Source organism: Neomonachus schauinslandi, chromosome 9, assembly GCF_002201575.2.
Source record: "Neomonachus schauinslandi chromosome 9, ASM220157v2, whole genome shotgun sequence".
Taxonomy (NCBI): domain Eukaryota; kingdom Metazoa; phylum Chordata; class Mammalia; order Carnivora; family Phocidae; genus Neomonachus; species Neomonachus schauinslandi.
In genome coordinates, this window is record NC_058411.1 from 119,153,318 (window position 1) to 119,173,048 (window position 19,731).

Here is a 19,731-nt window from a genome sequence, read left to right on the forward strand (position 1 = left end):
AGACAGCATGGTACTGGCACAAAAACAGACACATAGATCAATGGAACAGAATAGAGAGCCCAGAAATGGACCCTCAACTCTATGGTCAACTCATCTTTGACAAAGCAGGAAAGAATGTCCAGTGGAACAAAGACAGTCTCTTCAACAAATGGTGTTGGGAAAATTGGATAGCCACATGCAGAAGAATGAAACTGGACCATTTCCTTACACCACACACAAAAATAGACTCCAAATGGTTGAAAGACCTCAATGTGAGACAGGAGTCCATCCAAATCCTAAAGGAGAACACAGGCAGCAACCTGTTTGACCTCAGCCAAAGCAAATTCTTCCTAGAAACATCGCCAAAGGCAAGGGAAGCAAGGGCAAAAATGAACTATTGGGACTTCATCAAGATAAAAAGCTTTTGCAAAGCAAAGGAAACAGTCAACAAAACCAAAAGACAACCGACAGAATGGGAAATGATATTTGCAAATGACATATCAGATGAAGGGCTAGTATCCAAAATCTATAAAGAACTCATCAAACTCAACACCCAAAGAACAAAGAATCCAATCAAGAAATTGGCAGAAGACATGAACAGACATTTTTCCAAAGAAGACATCCAAATGGCCAACAGACACATGAAAAAGTGCTCAATATCACTCGGCATCAGGGAAATCCAAATCAAAACCTCAATGAGATACCACCTCACACCAGTCAGAATGCCTAAAATTAACAAGTCAGGAAACGACAGATGTTGGCGCGGATGCGGAGAAAGGGGAACCCTCCTACACTGTTGGTGGGAATGCAAGCTGGTGCAGCCACTCTGGAAAACAGTATGGAGGTTCCTCAAAAAGTTGAAAATAGAGCTACCCTATGATCCAGCAATTGCACTACTGGGTATTTACCCCAAAGATACAAAAGTAGGGATCCGAAAGGGTACATGCACCCTGATGTTTATAGCAGCAATGTCCAAAATAGCCAAACTGTGGAAAGAGCCAAGATGTCCATCCACAGATGAATGGATAAAGAAGAGGTGGTATATATATACAATGGAATATTATGCAGCCATCAAAAGGAATGAGATCTTGCCATTTGCAACGATGTGGATGGAACTGGAGGGTATTATGTTGAGCGAAATAAGTCAAAAAGAGAAAGACATGTATCATATGACCTCACTGATATGAGGAATTCTTAATCGCAGGAAACAAACTGAGGGTTGCTGGAGTGGGGGGGGTGGGAGGGATGGGGTGACTGGGTGATGGACACTGGGGAGGGTATGTGCTCTGGTGAGCGCTGTGAATTGTGCAAGACTGTTGAATCTCAGATCTGTATCTCTGAAACAAATAATGCAATATATGTTAAGGAAAAAAAAGAAGAAGAAGGTAGCAGGAGGTGAAGAATGAAGCAGGGGAAATCGGAGGGGTAGACGAACCATGAGAGACGATGGACTCTGAAAAACAAACTGAGAATTCTAGAGGGGAGGAGGGTGGGAGGATGGGTTAGCCTGGTAATGGGTATTGATGAGGGCACATTCTGCATGGAGCACTGGGTGTTATGCACAAACAATGAATCATGGAACACTACATCTAAAACTAATGATGTAATGTATGGGGATTAACATAAGAATAAAAATAAATAAATAAATAAAAATAAATAAAGACAGTTACAAAAAATGAAAACATCATCAAGTCTTTGCAAAACCTATATCTGACAAAAAAACAAACAACCCTTCTATTTAAATATATAAAAAATTCTTATATGTTAATGAGACAACCCAATTAAAAATGAACAAAATATTTGAGTAAACACTTCACAAAGAAGATATACAAATGGCCATCAAGCACGTGAAAAGATGCTCAACATCATAAGTCATTAAGGAAAAGTAATAGGGACTTTTAGCATCTACTCACCGGAGAGAGGCTACTACATATTACTAGAATAACAGAAATAACAGTCTGATCAGCAAGTTGGGGCAAGGATATAAAGCAACCAGAACTCTCCATACATTTCTCATTAGAATGAAAGAAAAAACTTTAAAAAACATTTTGACTATTTCTTAAAAACTTAAATGTGCACTAACCATAGGACCCAGAAATCCAACTCCTAGGCATCTACTCAAGAAAAATGAAAGCATATGCTCCCACAGAGACTTTGCATACAAACACTCATAGACCTAAATTGGAAACAATCCAAATGTCCATACAGAAGTGCATCCATAAATAAAAAATTACTCAACAATAAAAATGAATGAACTAATGATACATGCAACAATATGGATAAATCTCAAAAATAATTATGCTGATTTAAAAGCAAGACTTAAAAAATATGTCTTGTATGATTCCATTTATGTAAAATTCTAAAAAAATACAAGCCAATTTAGAGTGACATAAAGAAGATAAGGTTGCCTGGAGTTGGGGGAAATTGTTGCCAGAAGAGTTAAAAGGGAATTACCAAAGAACATGAAGACATTTTTGTGGGTGATGGATATTAATTATCTTGACTGAGGTTATTGTTTTACCAGCCTCATCAAATTGTACAATTTAAATTTGTGCAGTTTAATATCAGTCAATTTTACCTCAATAATGCCAAGTATAAGACAGCTCATGGGTTTGAGCTGAGGATTAAATGAGACAACATGCAAAGAAACTAGCTAAATGCTTGGTACCTCTTTTGATTTTTATTCTTCTCTTCCTCTGCCTCTTCTTCCCCTCTCTTTCATACTGGAGACTAAGTGAGTGAAGTGCAAGGAGAGTTTATTTTCCTTCCTTTTCTGAGGGGCCTGACAAAGTGTGCTAGGGATGGGGAAAATTATTGCCAGAAAAAGCAGGAGGGGATTACCAAAGAACATGAGGACATTTTTGTTATTTCATTTTGTTATTCCAGTTATTTTGTCAAAGCTGAGCCAACTGTGCCAGTGGAAGCACATTCATTATGTTGGTTTATAAAGTCACAGAGTAAGAAAAGCATTGCTGTTAGGACTAAGCCTTTCATTAAAGTATCGTAAATTAAGGACATTCTAGTCTCCTTTTTTTCTCACTTTTCATTCCTTTCTGCTGACTTAACTTCCTTAGGTACTCATCTTAATTTTTCTTTCCATTTTGATGTCTGTTCTCCTGGGTTCTGTTAGGATTTATCTTGAAATCCTTTAAAATTCCTACTCCTGATCTATTTTGCATGTGTTTGTCACAAGAGACTTGAAACAAATCAATATTTAATTTTTTCTTCATCTATATATAGTTTTTATTGAAGTATAATTAACATACAATGTTAAATTAGTTTTAGTTATACAATATATTGATTCAACGATTCTATACGTCACTCAATACTCACCACAGTATATATACTCACCCTCTGTCACCATAGAACATTATTACAATATGATTGACTATATTCCCTATGCTGTACCTTTCATGTCCAGGACTTATTTATCCCATAACTGGAAGTTTGTACCTCTTAATCCCCTTTATCAACTTCACCCATGCCATCACCAGCAACCACCAGTTTGTTCTCTGTACTTAAGACTCTTTTGTATGTTTATTTGTTCATTTGTTTTTTTTTAGATTCCACATATAAGTGAAATCATATGGTATTTTTCTTTCTCTGTCTGACTATGTCAATACATCTTTTTTATCCATTCATCTATTGATGGACACTTGGGTTGCTTTCACATCCTGGCCACTATAAGTAATGTTACAGTAAGCAGGGGTGCATATATCTTTTTAAATTAGGTTTTTGTTTTAAAGAATAGTACTAGTATTTTATTTACTAACTTAAAAGCATTTTTCATGGTAACTGTTCATTATTCTCTTTATCCAACTTTGTCCTTCCCTTGGTTCCTCTCTCTTTCCACTGACAGGGTTACAATATTTATTGTTTAAATGATTTAATAAATGAGTTAAATTGTTTAAAAGTTAACTTGCTCTGGAAGCACAGCAGGACCACTTGAGCCCAGGCTCACTTCAGACCTTATCTTAATATTTCTTTCAAAAGATGGAAAAAGGTCGTTTCATTTGAGTATGTCAAGTAGGGCCTGATCTCACTGATTCTAGAGGCCTTTACCTTTTCTGAGATTCTGCATTTCCTTTAGGTCTGCGAATGATGCCAGCAGTTCTAAGGCACAAACATAAAGAAAGATTAAAAAGAAAATGGAAAATCCAAGAATAAAGAAGGAGAGAAACGAAAAGAAGAGCAGAGACAGGAGAAGAAAGGGGGAACTGAACTGGAGAGATTAATGGGAAGAGGAGAGGAAGTTGGAAACAGGATAGACACTGGATTGAAAAATGAGAAGTTGAAGACTGACAAGGGGCTGGGGAGAGAATGAAAAGTCAGGGAGCAGACTTAGGGACAGACTAATGGGTAACTGGGGTAATGGGAATGTCCCATTGGCTCCTGGACAGACTAGGGTCCCTTGTCAGCTCTATTTCTAAGACTAGCAATATGGTGGATAAATGTGTCTTCTTTGCCTTAGATGCCACTTACTGTCTGACCCAAATGAAACAGAGAGGGAAAATGAAGCTGTCCTCTTGAGTTACATTTTACTAAACCTTGGCTCATGGCCTAGATCTTGGAAATAGGCCATATTTGATAAAGCAATGTTTTCTGCTGGTAAAGAACAGAGCTAAGAATCTGGCTAAACTAGAAGGCCATAAAACTAAGGAAATAGGGATCTGCAAAAAAAATTAATTAATTAAAAATGAAACCATTTCCTTCAAGTCATTCAGAGCACTGCCCCCTTAGGATAAATTCAGAAAGAAGCTCTCTTGTTTCTAGTTCAACTGGGCATTGGGAGATAGAATGATCTGCCTAAATTTTGTGCAATTAGTGATGAAAGTATAAAAAGAAGTCAGGATCTTCAATTCTAACCCATGTTTATTTTTTTCTCTTTTCTTTTCTCTTTTTTTCTTTTTCTTTTTCAAATTTAATCAACTCTCTATCATGAACTCATGGTTGGTTTAAAATCATTGCTATCCCACTATTTATCCACTTCATGCAAAAACTCAAGACTTTGAGATATCACCCTGACTTTATTGTTATCACCAGTCAAAGACTGTCATCAGTGGACATGCAATTTAAATTATGCTTGCGCTCTATAAGTTGATGTGAAAAGTATGTTGAAAATCCCATATGAGGAGACCCATTCTGATCCTGCATCTTTATACTGCTTTCTACAGAGAAAAGAAGATTCATTCTTTGAATGAGTGCTGTCTACTGGGTCAGAACTACACTTGAGACCAAACTCTTGATTAAAGGATAAATGGGGGGTAGGGGGAGTCCCTGTGCTAATGACCAACATAAAGAGATTTTTATACTTTGTGAAAACTTTAATCTTCAGATAAATTTAGATGCTTAAGTAATTGATTCTCATTTGGTTTCTTATTTTATATAGTTGTTTTTATGCTTCCCATTGCCTCTTTTTAGCCAATGTCAATGTCAAATATATAATTTTTGTCTGACTTTTATATAAATTCAACTCAAATCAATAAATGTTTACTGATTCCTTCCTCTGTCTAGAACTCTGTTGTGCTGATTTTGTGGGAAATTAGAGAGACACACAAGAATTTCTCTGCTTTCAGAGTATCAGAATCACCTGATCTTTTTTCTAATGCAAATTTCTGATGGATCAAATTAAAAGTTTAATTTCAATAAAGACCAAGAAATAAGATGATGAAATTTTAAACTTTTCATTTATAGTAAGAGACCCTAGGAAATTTTTAGAGGAATTGAAGGAAAATGGGAGTTTTCAGTGGTCTCTACACTAGAGCCTGTTCTGATGTGATGTTCTATTATGGTGTCCTTTTGGAGCCCTGGAGCAAGTCTTGGAAGCTGAGATTCACTCTGAGGACAGGCTCATCTAGCACCACCTTCTTTCTACAGTGTCCTTCATTCACCAGTACTACAGAAGGTCAACTTTTTGGGTAGAGGGACATGTTCCTCTGTTGGACTTAGTCTGGGGAAAAGCATTCCTCACAGAGCAGACTTAGAAAGTGCCATCCTTTCCCCTACTTTGCTCTGCCTGCAATGCAGCTGAGATGCACAGAGTATGGTGACTATCTTGTGACCATGAGAGAAATAAAAAGAGAATGGCAAAGATACAAATTGTGACCTGGAGAAGCTAAACCACTGCCAGCAGTGGCCTACTTCCAGATTCCTTGTTTGTTGAGAAAAATGAATCCTAGTTTGTTTAAGAAAATTTTAAAGGCAATGTAGATGGTTCAGGGCAGCAGATCTTGAGCCAGACTTCCCAGCTTTAAATACCAACATTATTACTTGCTGGCTGTGTGAGCCAGAGCAAGTCATTTAATCTGCCTCTGCCTTGATCTGCTTATGTGTAAAATGTGGATTATAGCACATATATTTTGGGCTTTGGGGGTCTTTCAGGGTATTAAACCCCTACAGACAACCATGTTCCATTGGAAAAACCATTTCAAGTCACAAACTACTTGAAATACCACCTATTGAAAACTGGAAACTACTTGTTGTGCCAAACTTTTCAGAATCTTTATCTTAAAATCCACTCCAAGACAGTCAAAAATTCTGAAGAGCCACCTCCCTAATCTGTTCCTGATTTTAAAAAGTTAAAAACTCTAGATAAGGTGGCATAGCTTCAGACAAAGCACCAGTGAGAAGACTTTTGGGCTTTGTTACATAGTTCAGGTTAATTCACATCAGAAGAAATAAAGTAGTTATGGTCATATTACAGGTATTAATATCAATATTGAATTCCATGGGTCTATATGTAAAACCAAGGTCTCTTTTAGTGACTTAAAATTATAGCATTTTAGATATTATTGACATATTCTTTATTTCAAAATAATCTTATATTGAAAAATACAATACTGTTAAAAAATATAAGTCCTCTCTAAATTGATCTATGTATCTCAATAAAAATCACAACAAATATTTTGAAGGTCATTAGTAATATAATTATGAAATCTAAATGGAATTTCAGATTCCATTCACTAAGAATAGTGAAGATACCCTTAAGAAAGAACAATGAAGGGGAATCTCCTCTTCTACATATCATGATTTATTATAAAGCTGCAGTAGTTAAGGCAGTGTGATAGTGTTCCAAGGATAGACATTTAGATTAATGAGATGGAATTGAAAGCCCAGAAACAAACCACGGCACTTTTTTTTTACACTTGATTTTTGAAAATGTGGTATAGCAAATGATGAAAAAAAAGGATAGTATTTTAGATAAATGGTGCTGTATCATTTGTATATCTTCTTGAAAAAAATAATTAAAATTGACCCCCTTGATTAAAAAAAAATCAAGTTAAGGTAGATTGTAGATCTAAATATAAAAAACAAAACAAAACTCTTCAATAACGTAATAAAGGAAAATATTTTCATGACCTTGGGGGAAGAGAGAGATTCCTTAAATAGGATACAAAAAGGACTAATCATAAAGGAAAAGACACGTAATTCAAACTACATTTTAAAAAAATTTTTTAAAGATTTTATTTATTTACTCATGAAAGACAGAGAGAGAGGCAGAGGGAGAAGCAGGCTTACTGCTCTGCAGGGAGCCTGATGCAGGACTTGGTCCCAGGAATCCGGGATCATGACCTGAGCTGAAGGGAAACGCTTAGCTGGCTAAGCCACCCAGGCGCCCCTCAGGCTACATTTAAATTAAGACTGTTACTCAAAAGGCACGATTATGAAAGTGCAAAGACAAACCATAAGCTGAGAAAAGATATTTGCAATTCATGTAAACAACAAAAGAGTCCTCTCCAGAGTATCAAGAGTTCCTAATAAATCAATAAGAAAAAGACTGACAACTCAACTGAAAAATGGAGAAGTGATCCAAGCAGGGATTTTTTCAAAGTATTTCTAAATGGACAATAAATATATGAAAAGATTCTCAACCTTATTAGTAATCAGCAAAATGCAAATTAATGAAAAAGACGGTCAACAACAAATGTTAGTGAGGATGCCAAGCATAAATTACCATCAGCTTAGAAATAATCTTGTGCCATTACTGGAGTTGGAAACAAGCACTCACTATGACTAGGCTGACCATGTTTTGGAGAACAAATGAAGGCTCTAGCCATACAGGACATCAGGACAGCAAGCATAAGCAGGGACTGTTCCAGGCAAACCAGGATATTTGTTCACATCAGTTCTCTCATCCAGCAAGGCCATTCCTAGGAACACCAAGACATAGGAGCAAGAAGGTGCCACATATGTAAAAGGTCAAAAATGGGAACAATCCAAATATCCATCAGGTTACAGTATATACATAAATTGTGGTGTATTCACACAATAGAAGATTATAGTAAGGAATAAACAAACTAGAGTTACATGCAACAACATAATCTCACATAGTGTTGAAGGAAAAAAGTCAGACACAAAAAGTACATACAGTATAATTTCAGGAAATACAAACCACAATGTAAGAAGTAATGACTGTGTTAACCTTGCTGGCAGAATCATGGACACCCAAAGATGTCCACACCCTAATCTCCCCAAACCTGTGATTATATAAACATGACAAAAGAGATATTGCAGATGGGATTAAGGTTAAGGATCTTGAGATTAAGAGATTGTCCTGAATTATTCTGGGGGCCCAATGGAATTACAAGGGTCCTTAAAAGTGACATGAGCAGGAGTCAGAATCAGAGATGTAACAAAGGAAGCAGGGTCAGAGTGATGTCCTGTGAGAAAGACTCAACTGCCCATTACAATGGCTTTGAAGATGAAGAAGGGTCAATGATCCCAAGAATGTGGGTGACCTTTAGAAGGTGGGAAAGGCAAGAAAATGGATTATCTCCTAGAACCTCCAGAAAAGAATGCAGATCTGCCAAATTCTTGACTTTAGAACTTCTGACTTCCAAAACTGTTAGATAATAAATTTGTGCTGTTTTAAGTCAGTATATTTGTAACAATTTTTTACAACAGCAATAAAAAACAGTCACCTTTCAGAAAGAGGGATAGCAGAGGAAGGGAGTTTGAAGAGTTGTGAAGTATTCTATTTCTGGATCTAGGTGATCATGATACAAGTGATCCTTAGGAGATATCTCTTGAATCATACATTTATTTGTGTGTGTGCTTTTCTCAAGTGTGTTATCACACACACACACACCCCACTACTTAATGAGGAAAAGAGGTAAAATATTCAGAGCCATTCCCACAATAAGTTCACAGCCCAAGGTCCACTCATATAGATAACTCAGGAAGGCACAGTTTCCCCCATGATTCAAATTAATGCAAGAAACTCAAACGTAACACAAGACAGGAGGTATGTAGACACCTCACTTCAGAGCCTCTAGCAAATAACTACCTTTTGTTTTTTAAAGATTTATTTATTTATTTTTACAGAGAGAGAGAGAACATGAGCAGGGTGAAGGGCAGAGGGAGAGGGAGACAGAATCCCAAGCAGACTCCTCACTGAGTGTGGAGCCTGACATGGGGCTCAGTTTCAGGATACTGAGATCATCACCTGAGCCGAAACCAAGAGTCAGACACTTAACCAACTGCGCCACCCAGGCACCCCCAAATAACTACCTTTTAAGAAGATTCAGAGCATTGTCTTTTAGTTTTTAATTGACTACCCTCTGCAAGAGGTGAGATTGATGAAGTTCCCAGAACAGCATCTGGCACAGACACACTAACTCCCGATGGCACATCCAAATTTGGAGATTTATTTTTTTCTGTTTTGGGATTCTACAGGGCAGGGAATCAGCACTTAGGCTTCAATTTACCAACAAATGATGTCTCTTCTAATAGCAAGTGTGATGTGTTCTGTCTCAACTACCACACTGATTTCTGAAAACCATGCTGTGTAAAAATTACCTGATTCATGCACACTCCATGAAAAAGATATCCAATTGGAAGATTCAAAAGACATTCTTATTAACCAGAGGAAGCCATATGGGAAAAAGGAACTAAGAAATATTATGTCACAGTTATTTACCCCATTGAGTAAAATCAAAATATATTTAAAAATTCAGATTTAAGCATTAGATAGATACATTGGTAATGATAAAAGTCTAGCATACTGCTCTAGGAATTTATTAAGAAAATTATTCTATTAAAGACTAAAGAGGGTGGGGAGGTCTTTTCATTTGTAATAAAGTGTTTTCCAAATATCCTGGTGCCCCAGTGAATGGTCTCACATATATCCACAAAATAATCACACTTGCCCTATTGTTACCACTATGAATTAATTAGACATGGTAGGAGGTGGAGACACTCAAAACATTCATCACATTTACTACCATGGTAAAAAACTGGAAACTTGTTCAATGTACAATAATAAAAATATGGATAGTATTTAAGATATAATGATATAGAGTGAGAGGCAAAGAAGAACCTGATGTTAATCTATTCTGTAGTTTCAGTTAAGTAAAACATATATAGCTAATACACAAAAAGCCAGAAAAAAAGCATAATTGAAATGAGTCACATTAGAGTTTAGAGATTGCTAGTGGTTAATTTTTATGATTTTTGACACTTCCTGTAATTTTATTATATTGATTTTATATAAACTTAAAGGATTTATTGCTTTACAAAGAGATCTCATCATAGGATTCCTTCAATAATGAGATCCCCATTTGTAAAATAATTTAATTGCAAACATTTAAATTAAAAAAACAAACAAACAGTATTTAAGTAGTGCATATATCTGTACTACTACTATGCACCTGTCCCTGTCAGGCTTTATGAAGAAAGAACTTGACTGGAGTGATAGTCTGGTCATAGTGATGTAGTTCCAGAATATATGTGAGGTTTGGTGGGGTGAGGTCCAGAGCTGTTGGCAAAGAAAGAATTCTTGAGTCATCTTTGGTGCAAAAAGGTGATTTTATAAAAGCATAGGGACAGGACCCATGGACAGAAAGAACTGTACTGGGGATGTGAGGAGCAATTGATTATATACTACGGGACTGGGGGAGGTAAGGAAAAAGGGAGGTTTTCAAAAGAACTTTCATATGCTCAAGAGGACTTACAAGATACTGAGACCTTGCCATTGTCAAATTAAGGTTGTTTTTTCCCTCCACTATAGCATTAACATTAAGACAGTTGGGAGCTTCCTGGAAGAACATCACACATATCCCACCCAAGAATGAGGGGGAGGAGGTTGCGGGGTGTCAGCTTATGCTTTGTCTTCATCTAGCCTTCTGCTCCCTCATCAACAGCACCCTTTGCTGTTTAATTCCAGGGCTTATAAATATCTTGTTTGGGTTTTGGGGGTAAGACATCTGCTTATCTTGGTGTCTGGGTGGCTCGGTTAAGCATCTGCCTTCAGCTCAGGTCATGATCCCAGAGTCCCAGGATTGAGCCCCAAATGGGGCTCCCTGCTCAGTGGGAAGTCTGCTTCTCCCTCTGCCTCTCACCCCACTCATGCTCTTTCTAACTCTTTCTCTCAAATAAATAAATACAATCTTCAAAAAAAAAGACATCTGCTTAACTTGGTGGCCTGTTCTATTTTTTGCTCAAAGAGAATTGGGGACTGTATTATCTGGGACCTACATAGAGAAAAATGTGCTTTTCTTGCCAGCAATGGAGCTGGCAAGTTTTTTTTTTAAAGCACTCTACCCCAAAAGGGAAAAGAAAGTCCTCTTTAATACATGCTGCATGCTCAGGCTACATAGTAGGGTGCAAAAGGGACAAGTAGACTCAAGTCAGCAGACATGCTTTGTAATGCACAGCCAGCTTTGTAAATATGTTGACACCATTTTCTGCAGGGAAATGAAGACAAGGGAAATTTTCACAGCCCTGTTCAGAGGCACTTCCTGCTCACCCTTTCTATCTGATGGCCTGGCATTGTTTTTTGTTGACAGTGTTGGGGCTAATGGCATGATTACCTTAGGGAAATTAGGGGCATAATGCAGAGGATGGGGAACTAATTGCTTAGAGCCAGCTCCTTCTTTTTTTTTTTTTAGATTTTTTTTTTAAAGATTTTATTTATTTATTTGAGAGAGAGAATGAGAGATAGCACGAGAGGGAAGAGGGTCAGAGGGAAGAGGGTCAGAGGGAGAAGCAGACCCCCCGCTGAGCAGGGAGCCCGATGCGGGACCCGATCCCGGGACCCGATCCCGGGACCCGATCCCGGGACCCGATCCCGGGACTCCAGGATCGTGACCTGAGCCGAAGGCAGTCGCCCAACCAACTGAGCCACCCAGGCGCCCAGCCAGCTCCTTAATAGCAGGGAGCAAGACCACAAATCAAAAAAGAAAAAAGTTCAGAAATCATGAGAGCCTTTTAAAAATAAAGACTAAGGAAAACAGTGGTAGCTCAATGGGCAGCAGCCCACTTTTTGTCTGGGGAATTTCTTTCTTAGAGTTAGATTCAGTTGAGATCAGAGCACCTCAAAATTTAAAATGCAGGCTCAGTTGGTTCAGTGTGAACTGGCCAGGCCCTGCATTCTTCCCCAGCTACCAGGCATTTTGAGACTGCCTCTTGAAGGTGATGTGGAAATGTTAGGGTTCAGAGACAACAGCCAAGAAAGAATTCTTAAGACATTTTTGGTGCAAAAAGGTGGGTTTTTAAAGCACAGGGACAGGACCTGTGGGCAGAAAGAGCTGCCCTGGGGTTGTGAGGAGCAATTGATTATATATTTGAGTTGGGGGAGGTAAAGACAAAAAGAAGTCTCCAAAAAGATTTTCATATGTTAAAGAAGACTCACAGGACCCAGGAGCCCTAGCTAAGGTTGTTTTTCCCTCTAGCAAAGCATTAACATTAAGACAGTTGAGAGTTTCTGGAGGCATGTCATACTCTGCTTGTCTCAAGCATTTGCCAATGGGCTGCAGGTTATAAGGAAATTTAATTTTATCTACATTTCTTTTGCCTTTGTTCCCCACTTCAAAAGCATCCTTTCAGTTGTGCTAGGCACATAATAGGAGCTCAAAAAATGGTCATGATATTAAACTGAACAAAAATATTAAAATAATATATGGCATTCCTGATGGAAAAAAGGAAAGATGTTTTTAAAATGTGCATCATGCAAAAAAGAGAAGAGGATAAATATTCAGAAGTGGAATTGCTAGATCGTATGGCAGTTCTATTTTTAATTTTTTGAGGAACCCTCATACTGGTTTTTATTGGATCTTGAAAAGATTTCTTCACTCCCATGTTCATTGCAACACAATTCACACAGCCTTAGTGTGGAAACAACCTAAATGTCCAACAGATGACTGGAATAAGAAAATATGTCATATACATACAATGGAATATTATCCAGCCTTAAAAAAGAAGGAAATTCTACAATATGCAACATGAATAAACCTTGAAAACATGCTAAGTAAGCCTACAAAAGTAAGTCTCACAAAAAGACAGATACTATATGATTCCATTTACATGAAGTATCTAAAATAGTCAAATTCATAGAAGCAAAGTGTTGAATGGTGGGTGCCAGGTCTTGAGGGGAGAGGAAACAGGGTGCTCCTAATCAACAGACATAAAGTTTCAGTCAAGCAAGATGAATAAACTCTAGAGATATGCTGTACAGCATTGTGCCTATAGATAACAATACCATATTGTACACTTTAAAATGTGTTAAGAGGGAAGATCACATGGCAAGTTCCTACCATAATAAAATAAAATTAAGGAAGAAGGAAAAAGAGAGGAAAGAAAGGAAGGAAAGAAGGAAGGAAGGAAAGGAAAGGAAGGAAGGAAGAAAGAAAGGAAAGAAGAAAGAAAAAGAAAGAAAGGAAGGAAGGAAGAAAGAAAGAAGAAAGAAAGACGTTTATGAAGGAGAAGCCAGTGGGTTGTCTATGAGGAAAAAGCAAATGGTTGAGTCCTGCTATCTGGCAGAAGCATGGGGAAGGCCAGTGGGGCTCTTGGGAGTTGACATTTAGAGTCCTCTCCAGTGCACAAATACCAAATACTTCAAATACTGTATGCCTCTAAGTAACTTCAGCTGATCACTCAGAACCTACAGTGGTTTGTCAAGACTGTCTCTTTAAATTCAACTCTGAGTTCTCCCCAGGAGGCTAACCTATTTCTATTGGACTGAGGGTTTCTTTTCTTCTCACTTCAAGCTGGCAAGAATGATCTTTTGCAATGCAAGAAAAGAGGGTCAGGTGAAGTGCTTATTCCTGCCTTCTCTTTGACTCTGTTTTCAAAGGAAGGAAACAAATAGATAGGATAAAATGGGCCCAGGGAAGAAGCAAAAGATTTATCTTTTGATGGAATAGATTTCAAATAGCTTCCTAAAATAAGAACTTGGTTGTGCCATATCTAGGTTATAAAGTTCATGTGTTTTAAGGAGCCTATTTTAAATGCTATAACCACCTGAAAATGCAAGCGGATAGGAATCTATTTCACAGATGCCAAAGACTCGATCATCTTTTGCATTTTTTCCACATTTAGCTAGAAGGGCATATAATTATTTCTGAAACTTCAGGGGTGGTGCAACCCCCACCCCCCACCCCACCAGCAATACCTGGAGCACAGATGAGCAAAGAACAGACAGTTAATTTATATTGTGTGTGGTTTGTTTCCTCAGAAAAATGGGAAACATACCACACTCTCTCCGGTCACACTTGCTTAATTTTTCCATCAATCTAAGCTGACTATGGATCCAGCAACGAACCAGAGATATCCAGAGACAATTAAGAACAATGCGCTGGTTTGGAAATAAGGACAAAAGGTCAAAGAAAGAATGGTTGTGTTGAGTGGACACAGGATTCAAACCCAGCACAGGCAGATGTCATTTCTGTGTCAGCAAGACCATTCCTTCCAATTCCCTGCCTCTCCCTGTAAGGTTCCCAGACCACCCTGTCAAACTGGGACTAAACCAGATGCTTTAGGAGAGACCTGCCCATCTTACACCTTCCCTTGTCACAGGTCACCTGGAGTGATTTCTACCATCTCACTTATTCATTTAACTTACCAGCATTTTCTTTGCTTCCTTGCCCACCTTCTTTCCAGCTTTCTTTTTTATTGATAAGTTTTCTTTGTTCCCATATTATTCCAACTGGTTTGGAAGTTATACATCCCATTTATACTCTTTGAGAGATTATTCTTAACTGTTTAACATGATTATTTAACATAGTTGAAAGTTAATAGATATCTCTGTTCTGGCCATAGAATACAGGACTCTCAGACTCTCTTCCCTATAAATTCTAGTAATCTTCTATATTTATTGTTTCCCAATATTTAGTTCTATTGTCTTTCTAAAATTTACCCAGTTCAGCTTTTAATGTTATTATTTATAATTAATACTTATTTGGATTTGCTAACGTTTATGGAGTTCTTATTCATCATTGTTTTCAGTGTCCTACTCTTTTCCTTTTGGATGAATTTCCTTTTTGCTGAAGTTCAAGCTTTAGTTATTCTTTACACCCAAGTGCAGATCTTTAACTATTTTTTATACTTAAAGAATCTCTGAAAATATTGCTTGTTCCCAGTAGTTAGTTCCTCTCAGCACTTTCAAAGTATGATTCCATTTTTTTCTTGAATCTCTAGTTGCTGATGGAGGAGCCACAGTCTTTGGAGGACAACTAGCTGCCTCTTGCTTCTTCTTACCAATCTGTCAAGTATCTCATGGCTTTTGTGATTTTTCTCTAATTTTTGTTTTTGAAGTTCAGAAAACCTACTATAACACATCTAGGTATGCATTTGTTTTTATTCATTTTGCTCAGGACTTATTGTGTTTGAATAATCCAAGGACTTATAAATTTATTTCAAATTTTCTCTCTTCCTATCATTTCAATTTTTTCCTTCTAAGATCTCTTTTAGATCTTAAATCTCAGACTTAGGATGTAAATTCTTTATTTGTTGTCTGCTGACTCTTGTTTACATAATTCATTTCCTACTATGCTTTGTAATGGCTTTACAATGAACTTGTCCTCATTGGAGACTATGTTTTGTGGAAGTCTGTACCCTAGAGTGTAGAGGATTCCTTTATGATTGCTTTGTGTCTACTCTGCCACAGCCTCACAGGTTTCACCTCCACCAACACCAACACCACCACCTCTACCTCTACTACCACCTCCACCACCACCACTTCCACCTCCACTACTTCTCCTACCTCTACCACAACCAACACTATAAACACTCCTACTTTCACCAACATCTCCACCACCAGAACTACCACCTTCACCATCACTGATGTAGAAAAAATGTTAGGGTTTGGAGCCAACAGCCAAGAAAGAATTCTTGAGATGTCTTCAGTGCAAAAAGGTGGTTTTATTAAAGCATGGGGACAGGACCTGTGGACAGAAATAGTTGCACTGGGGTCATGAGGAGTGGCTGCTTATATACTCTCAGTTTGGAAAGGGGTTACGGATAGCATAAGTCTCTAAGGAATTTTGGAAGCAAGGTTTCCCAGACCTTGAGGGGGCTAGCTATTCTTGGGAAAAGGTCATTTATTACTGTCTAATAAAACCTTAGTCATGAGACCCTTCAGATGTATATCAGTGGGCCATACGCTTGGGAGATGATTGTTAACATATATCTTGGGGGCTAGAAATAAAAGAAGTTTTCAAAGATTTTTTATATGTTAAAGAAGACTTGTAGGATCCTGGGCGGCTGTGGGGGGTGGGGAGAGTTGGGATAACGTTAAGCTAAGATTGTCTTTGCCCTTAGCAGAGTATTAACAGTGAGGCAGCTGAGTTCCTAGAGGAATGTCAGTCTGCCTGTTTCAAGGACTTGTCAGTGAGCTGTAGGTAGTAAAGAAATTTAATTTTTCTTTTGCTATTGTTTCCCACATCAAGATACACATGTTTCTATAACATGACATTAAACTAAGATAGCTTTCTTCTTAGTTTCAGCTGAAGAAAATAGAGTAGATGACAAATACCCCTATAACCTAGACCTAGGTGCTAAAGCAACAATGCTGAATTTACTAAGTGAATTTAAGATCAGTTCTGCCAGGAGAAATTCCTGACCTGTCTCCAGGCTATGAATGAATGCAACTAAAGGGAGAGAGAGAACATTCTTGTGAGGATACTGAGATGTTTCTCTCTATCCCATGGTTGAGGGAAGGGGTTTTATCCCCTTCATCTTATGCCAAGTGAGAGGGGCTTCAAGGAGAGCACATAGACAGCATGTGTCTTCTGGAGTCTGAGAACAAGAGGAGTTATATAAGAGAGAGGCTGTGCCTTCAGAAGCCTGAGACCATGGAAAGAGTGACTGGGAGCAGCTCTACTGTTCCAATGTGCACTTTTCCCAGGGACTAGGTGAATTAACCTGAAGTCACTTGAAGGACACTTCACCAAAGACCACGGGGATGGGGGTGAAATGATGTAGAAGAGGAGGGTGGAAGAGGTAGCTGAGAAGCCTAGAGGACAAAGAATTGAAAGTGGCCAGCTTGTGGAAACAAATCCTGCATTACAAGATGCCCTAAGAGTTCTCCAAATAATAATCCACAGAATCTCCATGAGTCAGCAGAGGATCTAATCACCCAGAAGCTCAACACCAAAATGATAAATGCAGCAAAGCCTTTTCCATTTGCCACAGGCACCACCCTGAATTGAGCAGAAATGGAGTTTGCAAAAAAGGAGATGCCCCCTGCCCATGCTGTGGACTTCCAAGACTCAAGCAAATATGAGCTTTAACCTGTGTTCATAGAGTTGATTACTACACAGGACTGGACATTTTAGTTGCTGAAATAAAACTGTTCTAGGTATGGGGAGAGGACATATCATGACAGAAATTTGTTCCACTGTCTCCAGCAAAAGAAATGTGTGAAGAGTGAAATGTTCAGACTTAATCATGAGAATAGTAAATGTAAGAGTCAGTTATCATAGGCAAGGCAAAATACATTGTCTCTCCTCAGAAACACACTCAATAAATCAGATGTGTTTTTTTTTCTTTTTCCTTTTTGGGAATTGCACAAAAGGGTATTGATCAGAATTCGATAACTAGAATCTTCTTTTTTTTTTATTCTTATGTTAATCCCCATACATTACATCATTAGTTTTAGATGAAGTGTTCCATGATTCATTGTACATAACACCCAGTGCTCCATGCAGAATGTGCCCTCCTCAATACCCACCACCAGGCTAACCCAACCTCCCACCCCCCTCCCCTCTAGAACCCTGTTTGTTTTTCAGAGTCCATCGTCTCTCATGCTTTGTCTACCCCCCGATTTCCCCCGCTTCATTCTTCCCCTCCCGCTACCTTCTTCTTCTTCTTTTTTTTTTTCTTAACATATATTGCATTATTTGTTTCAGAGGTACAGATCTGAGATTCAGCAGTCTTGCACAACTCACAGCACTTACCAGAGCACATACCCTCCCCAGTGTCTATCACCCAGTCACCCCATCCCTCCCACCCCACCCCCCACTCCAGCAACCCTCAGTTTGTTTCCTACAATTAAGAATTCCTCATATCAGTGAGATCATATGATACATGTCTTTCTCTGTTTGACTTATTTCACTCAAAATAATACCCTCCAGTTCCATCCACGTTGTTGCAAATGGCAAGATCTCATTCCTTTTGATGGCTGCATAATATTCCATTGTATATATATACCACCTCTTCTTTCTCCATTCATCTGTCGATAGACATCTTGGCTCTTTCCACAGTTTGGCGATTGTGGACATTGCTGCTATAAACATCAGGGTGCACGTACCCTTTCGGATCCCTACTTTTGTATCTTTGGGGTAAATACCCAGTAGTGCAATTGCTGGATCATAGGGTAGCTCTATTTTCAACTTTTTGAGGAACCTCCAAACTGTTTTCCAGAGTGATTGCACCAGCTTGCATTCCCACCAACAGTGTAGGAGGGTTCCCCTTTCTCCGCATCCCCGCCAACATCTGTCGTTTCCTGACTTGTTAATTTTAGGCATTCTGACTGGTGTGAGGTGGTATCTCATTGAGGTTTTGATTTGGATTTCCCTGATGCTGAGTGATATTGAGCACCTTTTCATGTGTCTGTTGGCCATTTGGATGTCTTCTTTGGAAAAATGTCTGTTCATGTCTTCTGCCCATTTCTTGATTGGATTCTTTGTTCTTTGAGGGTTGAGTTTGATGAGTTTTTTATAGATTTTGGATACTAGCCCTTTATCTGATATGTCATTTGCAAATATCATCTCCCATTCTGTCGGTTGTCTTTTGGTTTTGTTGACTGTTTCCTTTGCTTTGCAAAAGATTTCATCTTGATGAAGTCCCAATAGTTCATTTTTGCCCTTGCTTCCCTTGCCTTTGGCGATGTTTCTAGGAAGAAGTTGCTTCGGCTGAGGTCAAAGAGGTTGCTGTCTGTGTTCTACTTTAGGATTTGGATGGACTCCTGTCTCACATTGAGGTCTTTCAACCATTTGGAGTCTATTTTTGTGTGTGGTGTAAGGAAGTGGTCCAGTTTCATTCTTCCGCATGTGGCTATCCAATTTTCCCAACACTATTTGTTGAAGAGACTGTCTTTGTTCCACTGGACATTCTTTCCTGCTTTGTCAAAGATGAGTTGACCATAGAGTTGAGGGTCCATTTCTGGGCTCTCTATTCTGTTCCATTGATCTATGTGTCTGTTTTTGTGCCAGTACCATGCTGTCTTCATGATGACAGCTTTGTAATAGAGCTGGAAGTCCGGAATTGTGATGCCGCCGGCTTTGCTTTTCTTTTTCAATATTCCTCTGGCTATGCGGGGTCTTTTCTGGTTCCATATGAATTTTAGGATTATTTGTTCCATTTCTTTGAAAAAAGTGGATGGTATTTTGATGGGGATTGCATTGAATGTGTAGATTGCTCTAGGTAGCATTGACATCTTCACAATATTTGTTCTTCCAATCCATGAGCATGGAACGTTTTTCCATTTTTTGTGTCTTCCTCAATTTCTTTCATGAGTATTTTATAGTTTTCTGA